Raw genomic sequence first — 23,856 nt, forward strand, 5'->3', positions numbered from 1 at the left:
CATCTACTTCACCATTGATTGCTCCCCCTTCTTCGACGCCTTGCAAGTTTTGTCTAAAATACATCCTTTATTGTGTGTTTTCCCGTTATCACCTTAACCCTTGTCATCTCTCGATCTTTACCTTGGTGCTTATCCTGTATGTGCATTTTATGCCTCCCCTCCCATCCTAGTTCAAGAGTGTTGTCTTACCCATCCCACTCTTGTTCGATCCCTTTTCCTCTATCACTCTGCAAGTCTTGCCTAAACTCGATCTTTTGGTGTGCTTTTTCCTATTACCTCCCTTACCTTTGTAATCTCTAGATCTTCCCATGATGCTTATCTTATGCCTACCTTTTTAAATATCATGTTTTCCATCTCAATTTGAGAATGGTGTTTTACCTACCCTACCCTTGGTTGCATTTTCTCCCTTGTAGATTACAGTCCTTGCTTTAACTCCATCCCTTATTGTACTCGTGTCCCTATCCGACACGTCTTGTTCTTCTCCTTGTCCTTCAACAACCTTAGAGAGCAGTTATTCCCTTTTCAAGAAGAACCACCATTTAATTAAAAGGAACATATATCAACGAGATGTTTGTTGTTGTACGCTTGTGCTGTTTGTCTTTGTGTGATGACTGATTTGCTTCTTTGTGATGAGTGTTGATGTGTTGTGGCCCTTGGTCCGCAATGACATTAGTTCACTAAGTGAGTGCCATATAGTTGGGTAGTTGGGTTCTCTTTTCCTGCTCTCTCCCTTTAATCCATCTATGCTTACCTCTTTTCTCTCTCTACCCTTTTCCTCTTGTACTTGCCCAGTTAGGCAGAGTCCGAGTCGAATCAAAGAATCTATGTGCCAACCTTGTTTTCTTGCTATTCTTCCCTTGAAACACAATACCATCAACCTATTCATGTCAAAATACAACACCATCCTTGTTTCACGCTAGCTGGCACTCCCTTTCTGATATAAATGTCTAAATGTCCTTGTTTCATATTTTCCCTTTGTATATATCATGAACCGTGTGAAACCTTGTCTCACTCTCCCTTTTCCCCCCTACCTAGATGAGGAATCCCAATGAAGATAAAGTGGATGAGGTCAACAACAAGATTCCAACCTCAATAGTGGTGAAAAGGAAGGATGAGTCACATAGATATCTGCTGAATGGAATGAAGAACAACAAGAGGGCTAGAAAAATGTTTGGGTACAAGATTAAACCGCCTCAACCGCAAGCAGAAGCGCCAAAGCTCGTGAATACCCAAACAGGAGAATCAAATCAAGCTCAGTTGTTCAGCATGCAGGCAACCGATCAACCATCATCTGCTGGCAATCAAGCAAAGCTGACTCACAGAGAGGTCAAAATAAGAGGTGCTTGTTTCTACTGCAAGGAAGAAGGCCACTTCATTTGCCAATGCCCCAAGAAGCGACTAGACCGGCTCGCGAAGAAGGCCTTCAAGCAGAACTCAACCAATGATAATCCAGAAGAAATTGTCTTCACTCGCTCAAAGTACAAATTAATTCAAACAAGCGATGAGAGTGGCAGGTTGCTAGACATACGCGTCGAGCCGAGAGAGTCATGAGTCTCTTTTAGTGGGTAGATCTATTTGTAAGATCTTGTGAACAACCGAAGAACCAACCTTGTTTTGCTTGCTAGCTTCTTCTTGAATCTCGGGGTGAGATTCCTGTTAAGGGGGTTAGATTTGTAACACCCTGAATTTGGAGGTATAAAATTTCTTTTCTAATATCCACCAAATTCAGGTGTTACCCTCTTCTTTACCTGCTTTTCTTCTCTTTTTCTAAATGATGGAGAGTTATTTTATTATATATATATATATATGAGTTTTGGCGTAGTAAAATAAAATCCTGGAGAAACTTTGATTGTTGCGTTCATTTTGTTGCATAGCGTTTATGAGTGCAAAGGTTATTCAAACTATATCGAATTATCTTGATCTTGTTTCCAAAATTTTTTCGGGAACCTTTGAAAACGTTTCCTCGAGTATCAATTATGAATTTCAGTTTCTTTAATAATAATTAAATACCTAAAATTTAGTATTTGCGAAAACTACAAAATCTTGGAAACGCGATAATATATATATATATATATATATATATATATATATATATATATATATATATATATATATATATATATATATATATATATATATATATATATATATTTCTTCCTCTCGTCGAACCTGTTCCAGATCTCGTACTCTTTTTCGCGAGATCATCGAACCGCTTCTTCTCGCGAACAGCATGCTGCTCGCGTCGGCTATCCTCGTCATTTTGGGCCCACAGTCTAGCTCTAACCATCTCCGTCTAATTTTATCTAATCCTGTCTACCACCCGTCTGACTCAGTCTCTATCGTACATTGTTTCGCGCAACTCGTCGCGCAACAGTCTCCTTTGCTCGATCAGAAGGCGATCTGCGACAAATTTTGTAACCGCCTTCTACATCCTCTCTTTTCTATAAATACATCCCTAGCCATCGCATAACCCCTCGTCTCGCCCTCAAATCCAGATCGCGCAAGCCCTCGGTTACCAGGTATGCTCCTTTCGCCCCTCTGTCCCTACGTTCGTCTCGACGCGCGTAGGCTAGGCCGAGCCCGACGACGTCTTCGTCCCTTGCCCCTGCGCTCCTCACTGCGCGTAGCGCGGCACGCAGTCAGCGCGCAACCAACGCAGCCAGGTCCGGTGGCTCGGCGCGGATGCGCGGTTGCTTCGGCGTGGCCCGCGGCGGCCAGCGCGCGCGACAGCCTGCGCAACAGCCCAGCGCGGCGGCCATGGCGCCCTGCTCGGCTGTCCAGCCCTACACACGCGACCTCGCCTTGTTCGGGCGTGTATTGCTACACTGCCTCACCACATCGACGTTGCGCCGCGCCCTAGCCATTTCTCCCTACCGGCGCCGTCCCCTCTGATCGCTGCTACAAGCAGCAGCCATGCCTGTGCCCGCAGCCCCTTGCTCCCTTCCCTACGTGCTGTGTCACCGCCATTGCCTGTTCACAGCCTAACCAGCGAGTCGCCGCCGGCTGCCTACCCCCAACCCACCTCGCGCACCTGCCTCGGCACTGCTGCGCAGCGTGCCCTGCGAGTCCGCGCGCCGCTCTGGCGAGCCTCGCCGGCGAGGGCCCACCACGTCCCCTGTGGCCTTCCCCTGCTGGCGCCCGTCCGAGCCCCTGCCATGCCCACTACGAAGAAGAAGCCCCTGTGCAACCGTCTATGCGTGCGTGCGTGCATGGCTGCATGCGGGGCACGGTTTACAAAACCGTTTAGCCTACAAAAATCGCTACCCACTGGTAACGGTTTACCGTCGGTAAACTGGTGAAAACCGGTAAAAACCGACCGGTTTGACAATTCAAATCAATTTGAATTCGAAACGGTTTACCGGTGGAAAACCGGTGAAAAACCGGCGAGGAACCGTTCTAAACCGTCGGTTAACCGCAAAACAAACCGGTTTTTGCTGTTTTTACAGAAAAAATGAATTTTTTTTAACAAGATTTATTTGTAGTTTGCTCAATTCACATTGCACAGTAAATATTAATTGATCTACACGACATGTGTTCACCAAAATAACATACAACATACATATGCAACCACAAACTCCAGTTCTCATGCAATAAACAACCAGTGAACTTCGCAATACTCAAATACAAGTTCTTTTTATAACTCTCCAACAAGGCAATTACACATAGGTCAACTTATTTCACAATACTCACATGTTCAGCTCGAGTCATAGTGATAGTACTTTGGCATGTTGGAAGTATCGTGATATAGTTCTAATCCGTCATAGTGATAGTGATAGGTCTATAGATATGAGATACATTATTGAGAAAACAAGAACGACAAACAAATACTTATCCACAAAGCAAAAAATATACCGGTATGTGTGTTTGGTGTTTGTGTATTGCATGTGCACCTCACCAAGTGTTGAACGTTTCTTCTGATCAGCAAATCTTAGGAACACATACAGAAGAACTGGAGCTAAGGGTTCTAGATTGAGTTTTGTCCAAACGGATACTTATTTGAAGAACTAAAGCTACTTGATCCACGGAATCCATCTTAGACAGGAAATGAAACCAAATTTGACCACTAAATGCCTAAACTTGACTTGAGATACGGGATTCATTTTCATATATAGCATATAACATCTTCACATATAACTTATAACATTAAACAAGACTAATATATACCTAAATTGATCATTAAATACTTAATTGTGGCATTAAATCCGGTTTCCCGGCAAAAAATGTCGGTTTACCGGTCTAAAATAACGGTTTACCGGTCCCAAAAACGGTTTATCGGTGGTTTTTGGTTTTTATGATTTTTTTCAAATTTTTTAAATTTGGAACGAATTTGGAAAAAAACCGGTGGTTAACCGAAACCGCACCCCGACGGTTTCGGTAAACCGATCGGTTTAACGCCGGTTTTTACCGGTTTTGTAAACCTTGATGCGGGGAGAAGAAAGAAGAGAGAGGTAGAAGAAACCGTCGCGGGCCCACGCATGCAAGTTCCCACTTCCCCTCCGTGCGTTTCCCACACATGCAGCCTGCAGGTGCGCATGGGCCCCTCACATGCATGCACGCCTAATCTGCTGGCCGCATGTGGGAACAACCTCATACCGGATCCTCTACGGCTGCACGTCATGTGGCCTTTCGTGTGACTTCGGTTCAACCAATAGAATCGCGCCACGTAGTTTAAATTCAAGAGATGCTATTTATTCAATATAATTTGCGTCGTAAACCCGTCGTGACTCGTTCCAGCCGTGTTAACTTCGTAACAACATCAATTTCGTATTAGTCACGTTATTTTGGTATGTTGCAGGTCTTAAGTAATTAATTATTTGTTCATTCGATAGTGGTTAAAGAATGACTTTTAAATTAAAACTAATTTATAGTTCTAACTTGCGCTTTACAAATACTCGTTAATTTGATTAATGCCAACTCAAATATTTTACATTAATACTCGCTTAGTGTATGCGCGTCATCTATTCATATCTTTCTTGTATGTCGCGCATGCTGTTCCGCGCACGATGACATGTTGGATCGCGCGTGTTGTTTTGCGCGTGTCTCCACACGTTGTCTTCGCGTGTCACGCGTGCGGATCGTGTGCATCGCCGCGCGCTAAGTCATGTATGTCGCGCAGCGTCTGCGAGTGATAATAAATTGTTTTCGCTTATAAACAATTATGTTAATAATGTTAATTCGTTAGGTCGCATATTTTAGATAGTTAACTTAACGTTTGCTCGACTGATATTTGTTAGATTAATATTCTAATTAGATTAAATGTGTAGTGTTCAACTTGCGCTTTGATAATAAAAATTAACATGGTTAATATTAACTTAAATACTTTTTATTTATTTAATACTTGTTTAGTTTAAGCACGACATCTAATTAGTTTTTCTCCGCCTATCGCGTGGCCTGTTCCGCATGCGGTGGCATGCTGTTTCGCGTGTCATTCGTGTGCTGCTTGTACGTTGTCGTTCATTTGCGCGTTCGCGTCACACGTATGGTTCGCATGTTGTCGCGTGATGTTCGCGTGCGTCGTCACGCGTCAGTCGCGCATGGTCATGTGTTGTCGTGCGCGTTGTCCGTGTGCCCCTTCGCGTATGTCGCAGGGTTGTTTCGCGTGTCGTCGCTCATGCTAATTCGCACTGTTCGCTCGCGTCGCCGCTCACATAAATCGCTATTCAGGCGCTTTGATAAAATCGCTTCGCCGCATCGTTCATGTTAAATAATTAATTTCTTGTTTAGTGCCGGTTATTTAAAATAACAGTTCGATCGAACCTGTTAAGTGATTATGCCGACTTAGACGTTATATTCAATATTCGATTAATATAAAACGATATAATTTAGTGGTATCCGTATGTCGTGTCGTTTATAAATTTATTACATGTTTAAACATAGTGAGTCTTATGCATCGTGTTCATAAATATAATCCGATCAGTTTAAAAATGTGGTTTCCGATCAAATTACAATCTCGATTAATGCCACGTTAAATTTTTCTTTAGAGTATCTTTCGCAAATGATTTATCGACCTAGAACATAGGTTACACGTTTATTGTGCAAACCTTCCGAAAACCATACCGTCTCAACCATAGTTTCGATTTCAGCGCTTATTTCCTCGTGTGACCGTAGAAGCGCTCTCTATTTTTATATTGCTCGTTTTGATAATATTTTATCTTGTATGGTGTAATGTCCTTATGCAAGTATATGTTTGCTTGTGTCTGTTTGTATTCATTGCGCGTCGCGAATAGATTGTGATCTGTTCCTGAGCTTCGAGGAAGCGACGATCAAGATTTGGTGAACCACTGGTCCCGAGATCAAGCTCTTCGAGTTCTACAAAGTTGGAGACCGTGAGCATCTGTTTGGTGAAGGCAAGTGTCCTTTGACCTATTATGTCCTATTTAATTTATAAATCACTATCCCGCATTACTCAATTGAAACCTAAGGATTGACTAGCTTTGTATTTACCTTGTCCTTGATTACCTTTTGGGTTATTATGGTTAGCTTCATGCTTTTGCTTTACTTTAATCAATGAACATGATGTGATTACTTATGATACGATGATGTTATCCCAATGGTGGTCCTGTGACACTTTAGGGGACTCAGGCTGTTTCCTGAGTGCCTCTCCATAAGGACCTGTTCGGGGAGCGACACCTCGGGAAAACAGTGCAACCATGAGGATGGTATGGGACGCCCTTGGCCAAGTAATTAGGGAAGTCTTATGTTGGGTGTTGGTTTTTGGTCATTGGGAAACGGAGGCATCTGTTATGGCTCCTATATTCTCGCTCAGGGATCTAGGTACGGGCATCGTCCCACGGCTTTTTCCTGAGGGCAGAGTTATAGGTTTGGGACGTCAGATGGACTTTATGCAATGGTCATTTCCAACATTTGCATAGTGAGGACCCTAGGGAAAAGCCATGTAGTGAGACCCTGCCAGTTCACCTTGGAAGTGATCAATGGGGAGTCGCGATCCTCGGGCAGAAAGGGAATCACGGCTCATGGGTAAAGTGTGCAACCTCTGCAGAGTGTTATGAAACTGATATATCAGCCGTGCTCACGGTTAAGAGCGGCCTTGGGATCCTCTTTGATTAGAGATACAGATGATCTGAGATTCAATGGTTCTATTTATGGTTTTGGTTCGATGATGATAATGATGTTCCTCGATGAGGAAATGGTTCATGGGTTGGTTATTGCTAAAACTTGGCTTCCATTAAAAAATAAATATCTGACCAACTAAAAGCAACTGCTTGAGCTTAACCCCACATAAAGCTAGTCCACCTAAGCCAAACAGGACATTTGCTGAGTACGTTGATGTGTACAAACCCTTGCTTTCACAAAACACCAGGTTGCCTTTGGTGCAATCTATGCTCAGGTAAAGAAGAAGGCGTCGAGGCGGATCTCCAGGAGTTCTAGGACTTCGACGAGTTCGAGGATTAGGCTAGCGACCTCACCCAGTCAGCTGCCTGTGGTGGGTTTGTTTACGTTGGCTACGTTTCTATTATGTGCACTTTGATTTTTATTATGTAAATGACTATAGTCTTTAATATTATTACTTACTCTCTATTGTTATTCGAAGCATTGTGCTATGATAAGTCATTTATGTAATCACTGCGTACGTGAGTTCTAATCCTGGCACGTACATGGTTCGCATTCAGTTTGCCTTCAAAACCGGGTGTGGCAGCATACCCTTGAGAGTCTTTTCTTTAGTCGGGTAAGACTTGCTGAGTAATTCCATACTCAGGGTTTATTCCCCCGTTGTTTTTAGGTGAGGAAGCGACAATTTTTTGTTGCTTCTGCTCTAAGGTGGTGCCAAAAGAAGAACACAAGGAATGAAGTGCGGGAGGAAAGGATCCTTCATATAGAACTTTTAAGTAAAAACTATCGGGAGGAGTTTTTACCTCCCTTGGTATTGTAATAATACTACTCAGCACTCGTTCTATAACTCTGGTCTGTAATAAATAACTTGATCTTACTTTCTAAATAAATGTAAGTTTATGTAATCGCTTCCGCATTTCTATATCTCCGATGTTCTGTAATGTCTGCAAGACGGGTAAAACGTTCCTGGAAAGGTAAGAAAGTAGATAGCGAGCTTGTCGAGTGATTCAGGAACATCTACAGGGTTGTCTGATGTCTGTTGGACAAGGATAACTGTAGGTGGGCCTAATTACTTGGGAGGTTCCGTCACATGCCTGTCCCCCAAGAGCAAGCGCTCGTGCCGGCTTTACAGGAGGTTGGTCCCTCGGTCGTCGGGACGACGCCTGGGCGGGCCGCCCTCTCAGCGCCTGTCACACCCGGATTTCGGGGCACCAAGACCCGGGCGCGAACATAATCACCAGGTGTGCTGGGACCAAGTCTCACACATATGATGAATCATGGCACAGGATCGAATGTCACATTTTTACTATATAACAGGAGTTCTATACAAAATAAATAAATAATTACATTATAAGGAGACAACGGTCCAGCAACCCAAAGTTGACTGGGAGACGACGACCTAGATCTCTCACGAACTCATCGCAGCATCCTCCATGCGCCTCATCCTGTGGTACCTGCTCTTGACCTGTGGGGGGGTGTGAGACAGCAAGAGTGAGCTCACATACGTTCATCGCTCAACAAGTTGTGGGGAATAATGTGCATGAACTCGCCAAAGGTGGGAGCTCATGTGAAGTGTAAGGCTTACCAAAGAGGATGGTTAGAGCTGAGCATTGCTTTTAAAGTTGGTCAAAATTTTATTAGCAATTACTAAGTATAAGTAAATACCAGCCCAATTAAGCAGTAGAACAAAAGTAACAACATCACCTGCGATGCAATGCATATGACAAATTGAATTTAGTTCCATAAATTAATCATGTGAGGGTCCGAGCTGCTCATGACCGTGAGCACGGCTAGTATACCAGTTTTACACTCTGCAGAGGTTGCGCATCTTTACCCACAAGTCATGTTACCCATCTGCCAAGGGATCGCGACTTCCCATACACCTCTACCGAGGAGGCGAGGCAGGGTAACACTACGAGGCCTTTACAAAGTTCCACTAGCTTCAGAAAACCCGCTACAGTTTATAGGAAGCTCCAATGCAGGAATCCCTTGCAGGACCGCCATCGCAGCAAAATCCTCCCGAGGGCCTCCCTACACTGACCACTCCCCTACTGCCCTTGCCCCTTTCAGGTAAGGTAGTCTTCCACTAGCTTTCCTAATTAATCAGCCAAGGGCGTCCCATTAAACCCTTGTGGTAGCACTGTTTTCCCGGGTGGTCGCTCCATGTTCCAATTAACATAATGATCTTATCATGAATAGTGATAATAAACAGATAATAAAAGTGTGATCATGAATAATGTATCTTCATACCCAAAACCACATAAAGCACTAGCAAGTACTACCCAAAAAGTTCAGTGGTAAACAAGGTATAAAGATAGACAAACTAGGGTAACCTATTGGGTCCCATCAAAATTAACCTATGCAGATCATTATGATTAATCAGAACATGAGTGGGTAAAAGAAGTGATCAAGGGCACAACTTGCCTGGGACTTGAGATTCCAGGTACCAGGATGATCTTCAGATTCTCGTTACCTCACTGCTAAACGTAGCAATACAGACAAACATGTATAGGCAAAATTAACATCACACCAAACATAAGAATAAACTGTGCAAGAATAATCTACGCGTTGCTACGAGATTGAGGGTTCGAGAATCGCTAAATTCGGAGCTACGGTTATGAAGTTATGGTTTTCCGAAGATCCACGTGGTTAAGTATAGAATAGACTAAGTGCAACATTTTAACCTATATTTCATGACAAAATAAAGGTACCAGATGATAATAAATATTATTGTGTGACTAATGCAACTAGAATGGATCAAAACGGAGTTACGGTTATTGAGTTATGAATTTCTAAAGATTTAATAGTGGTGTAATAAAGAAATTAAGTACAAAATTTCAGTTTAGGTTTCATAACAAAATGAAGTTACAAGACAATAAACAATATTATTACAAGTCTAAAGCAACTAGAATGAATTAATTTGGAGTTAAAATGGATTTAATACGAATTAAACAAGTTTCTTGATTTATTTTTAAACTAAAAATCATTTTCTGAATTATTTTATCCCTTTTATTCAACACCTGGGCTGCTGACACAATTTCCGGAAGGCACAGGGTGCACTTTATAACAACCAGGGGCCTGTTTGTATCTGTTTTTAACTATGTGGGGATGGCGGGTTATTTTATAAAATCTGCAGGGGTTCTTTTGTAAAAGATGTCGAACAAAAGGGGTACCGATGCGTTTGGGCCGCCAGATCAAATACGGACGGCCCCGATTAGATCCTGAAATTTAAGAGATCCAGTACGCCCACAGCCGTCCGATGACATCTCAACGGTCTCGATCCAATTGAGTGAAAGAGGTACCTTGTAACAAATCTGGGCCTTCAAACTGACGATCGACGGTTCACATTGGATTAACCTCGGATCCATCCCCATCCGCACGATCCGGATCGAACGTTTACGAGGTGGTCTTCTTTCCCAAGCTCTGAGAACAGCGGCACCAGGCAGCCGCCAAGATGAGCACGCTAGGCACGACGAAAACGATGGACCCGAGCGCGGAGGCTGTGCGGTCGGTGACAAGACGGTTCGGGCTGGAGTCCGCGAAGCCGGAGTTGGCCGCGACGACTTCACGGCGGGTCCGACCATGCTTTCGCTACGCCGAAGACACATCGCCATGCGCTCGATTCACCCGCAATGGCTATCTCACTCGGATACTCTCGCCTGTGCACGTGTTCTTGGCTTGGGTCGCGGACCGGCGGACCAGGATCTGCAGCAGCAGTCTTCATATCTCTCCTATACGCAGCAGCTTCACCCTCTCAACACCGGGCACGGTGGTTCAAGTTCTATCTCTGCTCGCACAGGCGCACAGCAATGATGCTGTCCCTCTCTCTCGATCTGCTGGGACAATAGGGCGTGGTGCGTGGCTTTTTATGGCTAGGGCCAGGCTTCATATGCGCTAATCAGTTACGGTAATCTCGCAGTTCTGTTTTGATCCCGGGACAGCAACCCGAGGGAGCAGGGCGTGATCCCGTGAAGCCCGTGACATAGTGCGGCAAATTTTGTTCAGCCCGCGAACGAGGTTGTAGCCGAACCAGAGATGGAGAACAAACAAACAATGCCACCATTTCCCATGTCCGCATAATGCAGATAGCAGTCAGTAATTATAGAATAAATTATACAATAGAAAAAAAACAAAGAAAAGGACGTGGGCACTATGGGATTCCAAATCTGGACCAAGGCAGATTAGAGCAGGCTGAGCGTACGACATAGTGAGACTTTACCCATTTTTTTCATTTCCTTTTCATTTTTTTCCTGTTTTCTTAGTTTCAGTTTCCAAATTCATTCATATTCACATTCGGTTTTAAGTTTCAAACTCCAATTTAAATGTACAATCAAAACCTCGGCATGGATGCAATGTTTAGTTGCATATGCTTATATTAATTATTTTATCCGGTACTATAAGTTCGTAGTGCACACACAAAAGACTTTAGTATTCTTAAAAGAAATACTATTTTGAATGTATAGTATAATTAAAAGCTAAATCAAAAGTTTAATGTCTTATATCTATTCATTCTAGGAAAAATATACTGAAAAAGTGTTTATTATCTATTTTGGTTAGAATAAGTCATTTCAAAAATGAAATCTTGATTAGAAGGTATTTAAATCTTTGGAGAAATTATCCTAAATTTATAATTCAACCAAAGGGTAATTTAATTCCTATGATGATCTTTTTATTCCATCCCTTATGTAGAGAACACATTTATTTTATGAGAAGTAACTTTAAAGGTGAGGATCCCTTATTAAGGGATATCTTAATCCTTATTCTTTTGAAGCATCTTTTATAAATCCCAAAATATAATTTTGGGTGTTACAGCGCCTCAGGCTCCCAAGGTGGAAGCGGCGCCGAAGACGGCACCGGGGCAACCCTCGGCAGCGCCTGTGGAGACCGGGGCCCGAGGGGCCTCCCCGCGAGCACGGTTGGCCTTGCCCCGGAGCGGGTAAGTATCTGAGGATACCTCTGTTTTGGTTTTTTCTCTGTGTGTCTTGAACTTACTCCCTCTCTTTCTTTCAGCAAGCGGAGGCAGGGCTCGGCTGGTCTGGCCCCCACGAAGGCCCTTAAGACGGGGCCGGCCTCTACACCCAGTGCTGCGGCGCGCCATGCCGGTTGGTTGGCCTCCGCACAAGGCGCCCTCCGGCGGGGGGGGGGGGGGGGCCGGCGGCACGAGCTGCCATGGGGCAAGCCTCCCAGGCTGACCCCCTGTTGGAGCGGCCATCATGCTGGGGGAGGCCGCTGACGCGGCCGCGACCTCGAGCCCGGCTGACTTGTTGCCGGCGCCGGCATCAACTCCTGTCGGGGTCGTCGCTGATTCGCCCGTGGAGCCGCCCGTCGCCTCCGATGTCGGGATGGCTGAGGCGCCGCTGCCCGTGGTCCTCCCCGACCTCCCCGTTCTCGGCCATGAGGAGAGGGCGGCTGTCATTGCCGAGGTCGGTGATCGGAGGCCTGCCACCTTAGCCGAGGAGAGGCCCAGTACGTCAACGGCGGTGGTACCCGATGCATCGACTGCAGGGGGACCCGACGCCTCGGTGGAGGGGCGCGCAGAACCGTGGCCTGTCCTTGGGAGCAGCGGCCTTATCCCTGCGCAGCTCAATCCCAATGAGTGGTGTGGGCAGCCGCTCCTGTTCTGGAGCTGCGACACCTTGGAGCCCCTCCTCTCCCTCAACGATGAGTTGGAGGAGAAGTCTCGGGATAGTTTCCGTGAGTATACCGAGGCGGCGATGAGGTCGCTTCGGTCGACCATGGAAATCCTTTCCAGGGACGTTCCCAGGGTTTTCCAGGTAAGGATTTAGACATACACCTTGCGTGACCAGGGCATTCTTTGTGATATCTTGTTTTCCTTCCTCAGGAGCTTGCGGACGTGAGCACCGCCAAGTCGCTGTTCATCCGCCGCGAAAGCGGTGATTGGGAGTCGCTGCGATCCCAGTGGGCCGCGCTTACCGAGGCCAATGAGCGCCTTGCCTAGCGGAGCGCCGAGGTGGCGAACCTTCGATTGCTCTGCGATAAGCTAAAGTCGGAGGCAGCGACGACGCGGACAGAGGCGGCGTCGGCACGCGCGGAGGCTTCGTCGGCCCGGGAGCAGGTGGCTTCCCACGCCGAGGAGATGCAGAAGCGGCAGCTAGAGCTTGGCCAGGTCAGCAGCGAGCGGGACCAATCTCAGAGCCAAGCTGCCAAGGCCGTGAGTCGGGCTGAGGCCCTTAGGGGTTAGCTGGCTGAGGCTACGGAGCGGCTAGCTGAGGTGTCCGCTCGGGCTGGGACCCTTGCGGAGGGCCTGGTCATGGCCGTCGGGTCTGCCCAGTCCGCCCAAGCCGTGGCCTCGCAACAACGTGCCCGGGCCAAAGGTATGTTTTGCCCGCTTTATGACTTTGTTTTTGTCTTCATTCTCCTCCTCGCGTCTGAAGGATATTGTTCGGCTATCTTCAGGGTTCGAGATGGCTCTTAACGAGTCCATCAAGAACTGCGAGGCGCTTGCCCAGGCGGCTGAGCAGAAGGAGGCCGACCGTGTGGCCATGTCCGAGGCTATCTCGGCCTTTTTGCCGGGCCTTTGGCCTCGACGACGTCCCATCGGGTAGCTCCCTCCAGAGTCACCTGTGGGCCTTGGGCGGCCATGTGCGCAGCAGACTCCACGGGGCGCTGCACCATGGCGTTAGGCGGGCCTTCGCCGTCCTCGCCTCCCACTACGATGTGGATCTGGAGCGGGTCAGCGAGGGGTACTGCTTACCCGACGAAGAGGAGGCCGCCTTAGCCGAGGTCTAGAGGCTTGACGCGGCTGTCGAGGGCCCAAGCGCGATGCTGGCTTCCTCCTTCGAGGTGGAGGTCCTTCCGCCCGTGTCGCCGTCTGAGGCCGGGCCAGATTCTGCTGAGGGTGGAAACGACGCCGAGGGTACTGCTCCTCCCCCTGCCGATGTCTGAGCCTGCAGGAACAGTTTGTTCTAAGTATGCGTATGTTTTTTGCGGCCGCCGAGGCCTAAATATTTTTTTTGTCGGATTATAAAGCTGCGTTTTCTTTCCTCTTGTTTCGTGCGTTAGGACTTGTTCGGTAGCAGAATCGCTTATCCGAGCATGAGTTACTTTTCGCGGAAGGTGATGAGTGAGGTATCCGTATCCCGGAGGCGTAGGAGTCCCTCGGCTCAGTCGACCTTGCCGTTTAAGTGTTCCTCTCATCGTTTTTAGGATTCCGTTATCAATATAGTCGAAAAGCACGAAAGTCGTTTTGGTAGAAAACTTTTCCGAGGAAAATTTTGACTCAGAGGGGGTTCCCCCCTTCTAGCCCTCGAGGGAGGTTCAGTTTTTGTTGAGGCAAGGCCAATCCTCCCTTGACGGTTAGACTTTTTATTTATGCATGTAAGGGGATCGAGGTACATGAACGACTTGAAACACTTTAAGGGTAAAAGCGACGTAGTTGTTCGATGTTCCAAGCGTTGTTGTAGACCTCGCCTTGATCGTTGGCCAGTTTGTATGTCCCGGGCTTCAGAACTTTGGCGATGATGAATGGCCCTTCCCAGGGAGGAGTAAGCTTGTGGCGCCCTCGGGCGTCTTGTCGTAGCCGAAGCACCAAATCTCCCACTTGGAAGCCTCGGGGCCGAATCCTTTGGGCGTGGTAGCGTCGCAGTGACTGCTGATACCGCGCCGAGTGTAGTAAGGCTACGTCCCGAGCCTCTTCCAGCTGGTCCAGTGAATCTTCTCGGCTGGCCTGGTTGCTTCGGTCGTCGTAAGCCTTTGTCCTTGGGGAACCGTATTCCAAGTCCGTGGGTAAGATGGCCTCGGTCCCATAGACTAGGAAAAACGGCGAGAAGCCCGTGGCCTGGCTCGGCGTCGTCCTCATACTCCAAACCACCGAGGGCAGTTCTTTTATCCACCGCTTGCCAAACTTGTTGAGGTCGTTGTAGATCCTCGACTTTAGTCCATGCAAAATCATGCATTGGCGCGCTCCACCTGCCTGTTTGTCATCGGGTGAGCAACGGCGGTCCAGTCCACTCGGATGTGGTGGAATTTGCAGAAGTCTAGGAACTTTTTCCCAGTGAACTGCGTGCCGTTGTCGGTGATGATGGAGTTTGGGACCCCAAAGCGGTGGATGATGTTTGTGAAGAACGTCACCGCCTGCTCGGACCCGATGCTGGTTAAGGGTCGGACCTCGATCCACTTGGAGAATTTGTCGATGGCGACCAGCAGGTGCGTGAAGCCCCCGGGTGCCTTCTGCAAGGGACTGACGAGGTCTAGACCCCACACGGCGAACGGCCAAATGATAGGTATTGTCTGGAGGGCCTGAGCGGGCAGGTGCGTCTGTCTTGCGTAGAATTGACACCCTCGGCAGGAGCGTACAATCCTAGTGGCATCGGCCACTGCGGTCGACCAGTAGAAACCTTGTCGGAAAGCATTTCCCACGAGGGCCCGAGGCGCTGCATGGTGACCGCAAGCCCCCGAGTGTATTTCCTGTAACAGCTCTTGTCCTTGGGCGACGGATATACATCGTTGGAGAATGCCTGAGGGGCTGCGGTGGTACAGCTCTTTTTCATCACCCAGTAAAACGAATGACTTGGCGCGCCGAGCCAGTCGCCGAGCTTCGGCCTTGTTGAGGGGCAGCTCTCCTCGGAGGAGATATTCCAAGTATGGGGTCTGCCAGTTCAGGTTTGGCGCAACCCCATTCTGCTCTCCCTCGATGCGCAGGGCCTCACCCTCGGTGGCCGAGGGTACCTCGGGCTGGGCCGAGGTCTCCTCGGGTTCGGGCGCGTCGTCGATTTTGACGGATGGTTGATATATGTCCCTGGAGAAGACGTTCGGGGGAACCGTCGTTCGCCCCGAGGCTATTTTAGCTAGCTCATCCGCGGTCTCATTGTACCGTCGAGCAACATGGTTGAGCTCCAGCCCATAGAACTTATCTTCCAAGCACCGAACTTCGTCGCAGTAGGCCTCCATTTTCCGATCGCGGTAGTGAGAGTTCTTCATGACTTGTCAATAACGAGCTGCGAGTCGCCATGAGCGTCGAGGCGCCGAACCCCTAGCTCGGCGGTGATGCGCAGTCCATTAACGAAGGCCTCGTACTCGGCCATGTTGTTTGACGCCGGAAAATGGAGGCGCAGTACGTAGCACACATGTTTCCCGAGGGGTGAGATGAAGAGCAAGCCAGCACCTGCTCCTGTTTTCATAAGCGACCCATCAAAGTACATGGTCCAAAGTTCAGGCTATATTGGAGCTGTCGGCAATTGTGTGTCGACCCATTCAGCCAGGAAGTCTGCCAAGACTTGGGATTTTATGGCCTTCCGAGGAGCGAATGAAAGTGTTTCGCCCATGAGTTCCACTGCCCATTTTGCTATCCTACCCGAGGCCTCTCGGCACTGGATGGTCTCTCCCAGGGGGAAGGATGACACCACAGTCACCGGATGAGACTCGAAGTAGTGTCGCAACTTTCGTCGTGTTAGAATTACTACGTACAGTAGCTTCTAGATTTGTGGGTAGCGGATCTTGGTCTCGGAAAGCACCTCGCTGATGAAGTAGACTGGCCTCTGGACGAGCAGTGTATGCCCTTCTTCTTGTCTCTCGACTACGACCGCGGCGCTGACCACCTGAGTGGTTGCGGCTACGTAAATCAAGAGAGCTTCTCCCGCAGCGGGGGGCACCAAGATGGGCGCATTAGTAAGAAGCGCCTTTAAGTTTCCGAGGGCTTCCTCGGCCTCGAGAGTCCAAGTGAAGCACTCGGCCTTCCTTAAGAGGCGGTACAAGGGCAATCCTTTTTCGCCGAGGCGCGAGATTGTAATACCCAATTTGTAAGAGATCATATAAAAGGAGAAAAGTTATTTCCTTTATTTTTTTATGTGTGAGTTGAGTCTACTTATCATCACATGTGAACACCATATTGAAAATAATTAATAAAATACATGCCACTAAATTATGCATCATGCCAGATTTTATTTTGGTGTGCATTCTGGTGACAATATAAAAATAAGGGGAAAAGAAATATATCAAGCCTAAAGTAGAATCTAAGATCTAAGGAATTTCAAGAATTTAGAAAAAGAGAAAAAGGAAACAATATTATGTGAGTGAAATGAGTATAAAAAAATACATATAATAAAATATACTATTTCTGTAATGGATTTGAAGGTGTACATTGGACTCAAATGTGCAACTCCTAAAAGGATTCAAATTCAAATTTGGAATTTAAACAAGAAAGAAGACAAAATAGGATAAAATAAAAAAAAGAAACAAGCCAAGCTCTGGGCCGAAATTCATGCTGCAGCCCACAGAACTCTCACACGCCTCGGCCCACTCCTCCTCCTCACGGTCGGCCCAGCTAAACACCCCAGCCATTTAACTAACCGTGCTCACCTCAAATGGACGCCGACACGTGGGCCTGCTTGACTAGGGACTCGCCGTGTGCGTTGCGACCCTGTATCTGCGTCGGCCAGGTGGGGCCACGATGTCGGATTCATCACCTCCGCGTCGCACGCGCGTTTGTTGAAACGACTCCATCTGTGGTCACCGGGGGGATTCCCTTAGCCGCCTTTCTCGCTCCGTGCCTGCTTATCCGCCAGGTCCGCTCCTCTCCCGATTTCGGCGCATGCTCCGTGGCCGGGTCGTTCGTGCCACCAGAATCCGCCCGGGATTCTCGCGCCGGGCTCCATTCTCCCAACTTGGGACCTAACACCAGGATGCGACCCCTTTTACCAGCGTATAAGTATCGTAGCCACAACTCGTGGGCGACCTTCCCCTCTTTTTCCCCTCCTCAGTTCACCGGACAAGGCCACGCGAAGGGACTGAGTGAAGCAGTGCGCTGGTGTCGCCGTCTCTGCGCTCGGAATTTCGTCAGCTCTCCGACCCTACGACTGCATGTTGAGTTCGCCGGGCGCCTCACGGGTGGGTGCATCGGTGTCGGCCGCAGGGAGGAAACCTCGTCGGGGCAAATCCTCGCAGCCGTGGACGCTCGCCGTCATCCACATCGCGATCAGCCCCGTCTTCATCCCAACCCTCGGTGAGGCACCCCTCGAGTTCGTGTTAGTTTCCTCTTTATCCTGCGCTAGTCTACGATTGGAAATACACGTCTGACCGCGGGGCGGGGTTGGCCGGCAATGGCGCCGCCGCAGGGGCAGGCGCGCGGCTGCCTGGGAGCTTGCTGGGAGGAAGAACGCAGGTGACCGTCGGATGTTGAGTGGACGGTCTGGATTAGAAGCCACCACACCGTTTCGCTGCGATTTGTCGCGGCCCTTGATCCGTGGATGGGCGCTTAGGATCTAGTGTATACGTGGCCAGATCTCGGGCGATGAACCCGGATCCAAGGGCCTGGGTTGCGTACAGGATAAGGCGCGGGCGTATCTAATCGTGACCGTAGGTTTTAATCCAACGGCCATGATCAGTCGATACCCCTGCTGTTCTCAGATATTGAGGCCCAATCCAGTGCAATTTAAAATTGAATAAATAAATTGGAAAATAGGTTTTTAATATGAAAATAATTACTAGAACTTGTTAAATTAATAGAAAAATCCATACTTGGTCCAAATTGAGCCATTCCAGTTCCTAAAATTTTGTAAATTTATTATCTATCACCTAGAGCCTATGTTTTGTCATGAAATCAGTAAGAAAATTCATTCCTCATTTAATTCCATTTCAAACACATAAAACCTTTGAAAATCCATAACTTAAAATCTATAACTCCAAAAATTATGATTCCTGTTCCTAGGATTTTATTTTAATGTGTAGATTATTACTGTGTATTTGTTTACATGTTTGGTGTGATGTTAATTTTCCTATATACTGTGCTTATTTGTATTGTGGCGAGTAGAAGGGCCCGTGACTGAGGATCCTGGTGAGCAGCAGATTGAAGTAGCTGAGCAGGAGCTCATTGAAGGCAAGTTGTGCCCTTGACCACTTTTTACCCAATAATGTTCTTTAATATCATTTATCCATGCATAGGTTAATTTTGATGGGACCCAATAGGTCACCCTAGATTGTTTATCTCATTACCTTGTTTACCCCTGATTCACTTTGGTAGTTTGCTATTGCTTTACATGGTTTTGGGATAATCATTCATTTTATCTATGTTCCAATTCTTTTGTTATTCTATTTATGTTCATGTCAAAATCATTAATGTTAATTGGAACATAGAGCTTAACTTGAGAAACACGTGCCACCACAAGGGTTTAATGGGACGCCCTTGGCTGACTAATTAGGAAAGCTAGTGGAAGACTACCTTACCCGAAAGGGGCAAGGGCAGTAGGGGAGTTGCATGCAAGGAGGTTCTTGGGTTGATTTAGCTGCGATGGCGGTCAGACGGGGGATTCTTGCAAGTGCTCTTCCCATAAACTGTAGCGGGTTTTCAGAAGCTAGTGGAACTTTGTAAAGGCCTCGTAGTGTTGCCCTGCCGCGCTTCCTAGGTAGAGGTGTATGGGAGTCGCGACCCCTTGGCAGATGGGTAACATGACTTGTGGGTAAAGGGTACAACCTCTGCAGAGTGTAAAAACTGGTATACTAGCCGAGCTCACGGTCATGAGCAGCTCAGGACTCTCTGATGATTAAATTATGGAACTTAAATTCAATTTGGTCATTTGCATTGCATGGGTTTATTATTAATTTTGTTCTATTACTTTAATTAAGGTTTGGTTTTACTTATACTTAGTAACTGCTAATAAAATTTTGACCAACTTTAAAAGCAATGCTCAGCTTTAACCATTCTCTTTGATAAGCCTTACACTCCATGAGCTCCCACCTTTGGTGAGTTCATGCCACATTATTCCCCACAACTTGTTGAGCGATGATCATGTGTGAGCTCACCCTTGCTGTCTCACACCCCCCCACAGGAGAACAGGTGGTTCAGGAGGAGCCACAAAGCGAGGAGTTTGATCTGATCTAGGAGGCGTTTCCCTAGTTGACTTTGCGCCAAGGACGATCCTTAGTTCGTTTTGTATTTATTCTTTTATTTTGTAATAAGACTTTCGCTATGTAATAAATACTCTGATTATTGTGACATTTATCTCTATACACTCTGTTATTATATATGTTGTCTTCTTGGCGCATGTATGAGATGCACCTGGCTTTGTTCCTTAAAGCAGGGTGTGACAGAAGTGGTATCAGAGGAAATGTTGACTGTAGGACGAAACCTAGATAGAAATGGACAAAACCCTTATCTACTTACCTTATCTTGATCCTGTCTCACCTTTTCCTGTTCTACTCTGATCATTCTTACATTTTCTACTCTGAGACAAGATGGATTTCACACCTTGGAATCCTACATTTATGAACTTTTGAAGAGATAGGAGACCCTAGACAAAAGTTAAAGCTATTTTCTCTATTTAAAAAATGTTGGTTGATTGTTCTGATGGTAAATGCTTGATTTGCTTCTTTGATTGATTGAAACATTATAGTTGGACATCTTAGCATGTACCACCATAAGGTAATGAATTAGCTTTAGTAGGCGACACACTCAACTAATAAATCCCCCAAAGTAACATGCCTCGTGATTACATGCCTTGTCTACAATCCTTTCTTTCTTATCCTGTGTTTCTAACCCAGATGGGCTACCCCTATAGTGTTAGAAGAAAGCACTATAGACGTGATCCTTGGTATGTCATGGTTAAGAAAGGCAAAGGCAATATATACATTGTGCTAAGGGAACCGTAGAACTCACCAGTTCCAAAAAAGAAAGATTTGAAGTTGGAATTGCAGTAACTACTGTCACCAGACTAGCGGCATTCTTAGTAGATGGGAAGTTTGTTGGTGTCAACATCCGTGTGGTTAGAGATTTTTCGGATGTCTTCACAGAAGAGTTACCAAGGATGCCACCATATAGGGGAATTGAGTTTATCATTGATCTCTTACCTGGGACTGCCCCTACTTTCAAACGGCCATACAGGATGTCTGTAGAAGAGTTAAAGGGATTGAAGAAGCAGTTAACAGAATTACAAGAGGATGGGTACATACGTCCGAGTTCCTCACCTTGGGGAGCACCGGTACTGTTTGTACAGAAGAAGGATGGATCGCAAGGGATGTGCGTGGATTATAAGTCTCTTAACGACGTCACTGTGGAGAACAAGTATCCATTACCCCGCGTTGAGGATTTATTTAATCAAATTAGAGGTGCAAGGGTATTCTCGAAGATTGATCTCCGATCGGGTTACCATCAAATCAAGATTAGGCCATCGGATATTCCCAAGACGGATTTTTCGACCCGATATGGTTTATATGAGTTCATCGTTATGTCATTTGGACTAACTAGTGCACCAACCTATTTTATGGATCTGAAGAATAATGTGTTCATGATCTGGATAGATTCGTCGTGGTTTTCATCGATGATATTTTTAGTTATTCCAAGAGTGATAGTGATCCTGAGGAACATCTGAGATTGGTGCTACAGAAGCTACGAGATAATCAACTCTACGCCAAGTTTAGCAAATACGAGTTCTGGATTGACGAGATGCCAGTCCTTGAACATATCATGGAAGGATATCAGTGGATCCTTCTAAAGTCAAGAAGATAGTGGCGTGGAGCATACCCACTACAGTTACTGAGGTCCGGAGTTTCTTGGGGCTTGCAGGATACTATCGGAGATTTATTGAAGGATTTTCTAAGATTGCTAAGCCTATGACCTCACTTCTAGAGAAGGGAAGAGAGTTTAAGTGGGACGAGAGGTACCAAGATAGTTTTAACCAACTGAAGTTGAGATTGATGTCACCCCAGTGTTGGTTATGCCAGATCTATAGAAAGGATTTGACGTTTATTGTGATGCCTGCGGCCAAGGCTTGGGATGTGTGCTCATGCAAGAAGGACATGTGATCGCCTACGCGTCTCGTCAGTTGCGGAAACATGAGTTGAACTACCCCACTCAAGACTTAGAACTGGCAGCCGTTGTGCATGCGCTTAAGATTTGGAGACATTATATTATGGGAACCAAGTGTCAAGTATACACGGATCATAAGAGTTTGAAGTATATATTCACTTAGAAGGATCTCAACCTTAGGCAACGCCGTTGGTTGGAGCTTATTAAGGATTATGAGTTGGAGATTCACTATCACCCGGGCAAGGCGAATTTGGTTGCAGATGCCTTGAGTCGAATGAGCATGTTCATTCAGCTGCTGTTGCCCAGCTACCCGATGAGATTGTTGAGGATTTCAGGAGACTTAACCTGGGGATAGTTGCTCACACTAAAGGAGTTATTATTGATGTGGAACCTACCTTGGAACAAGAAATCCGCAAATTAAGGACAAATTGGTGATGCTAAGATACAAGAGATTAAGGATCTGATTACTGAAGGTCGAGGTTCGGAATTCACGGAAGATGAGCAAGGCACTGTATGGTTCAAGGACAGGATGTGTGTTCCAGATATTGAAAGCCTTCGAGAGACTATTTTAAAGGAGGCCCATGACTCGGATTATTCTATTCATCCTGGTAGTACCAAGATGTATCAGGATTTGAAGCGGAAGTATTGGTGGTATGGACTGAAGAGAGATGTGGCTACACATGTGGCTATGTGCGATGTGTGTCAAAGAGTTAAGGCCGAACACCAAAGACTAGCTGGACTATTACACCCATTAAAGATACCCGAATGGAAGTGGGAAGAGATTGGTATAAACTTTATTACTGGATTGCCTCGCACCTCGAAAGGATATGATTCGATATGGGTGATTGTGGATAGACTGGCCAAAGTGGCTCATTTCATTCTGGCCAAGACTACTTATAAGGTATCTCAATTGGCAGAGTTATATATGGCTCGGATTGTGTCTCTACACGGTGTACCAAAGAAGATCGTTTTGGATAGAGGATCACAGTTTACCTCCAGATTTTGGAAAAGTTTTCATGAGGATGTGGATACGAAGTTGAATTCTAGTTCGGCTTACCATCCTCAGACTGATGGACAGACTGAAAGGACTAACCAAGTATTGGAGGACGTGCTGAGAGCTTGTGCCCTTCAGCATGGTAGTAGTTGGGACAAGAATCTACCTTATGTTGAGTTCTCATATAATAATAGTTACCTGGCCAGTCTCAAGATGTCACCGCTCGAGACTCTGTATGGCAGGAAATGCAGGACTCCTCTATATTGGATCAGACTAGGGGAAGATAGTTCTTTGGACCTCAACTCATTCAAGAGGCAGAAGAACAAGTCCGTATAATTCGGGAGAATTTGAGGGTAGCTCAAACCAGGCAAAAGAGCTACGCTGATAATAGAAGAAGACCACTGAAGTTTGAGGAAGGTGATCATGTGTACCTCAAGGTGTCACCACTTCGTGGAATGAGGAGATTTAAAGTTAAGGGCAAATTGTCCCCTCGCTTTATTAGACCATTCGAAGTTTTTAGGCAAGTTGGAGAGATGGCCTATTAACTCGAGCTACCTGATAATCTAACTGATGTACATAATGTATTCCATGTGTCTCAACTTAAGGAGTGTCTCTGTGTCCCTGAGGAACAGTTACCAATGGAAGAGCTCAGTGTTCAGGGTGATTTGACTTACACAGAGTATCCGATCAAGATTCTTGATACATTGACTCGAGTTACAAGAATTAAGGTGATAAAGATGTGCAAAGTACAATGGAGTCACCATGGAGAGGATGAAGCAACATGGGAAAGAGAAGAAGAGCTTCGAATAGACTTTCCCCATCTTTTCCCTAGATCTTCCCAAATCTCGAGGACGAGATTCTTTTTAAGGGGGGTAGGATTTGTAATACCCAATTTGTAAGAGATCATATAAAAGGAGAAAAGTTATTTCCTTTATTTTTTTATGTGTGAGTTGAGTCTACTTATCATCACATGTGAACACCATATTGAAAATAATTAATAAAATACATGCCACTAAATTATGCATCATGCTAG

The sequence above is a fragment of the Zea mays genome, chromosome 5 (assembly GCF_902167145.1).
Source record: "Zea mays cultivar B73 chromosome 5, Zm-B73-REFERENCE-NAM-5.0, whole genome shotgun sequence".
In the NCBI taxonomy this organism is placed as follows: domain Eukaryota; kingdom Viridiplantae; phylum Streptophyta; class Magnoliopsida; order Poales; family Poaceae; genus Zea; species Zea mays.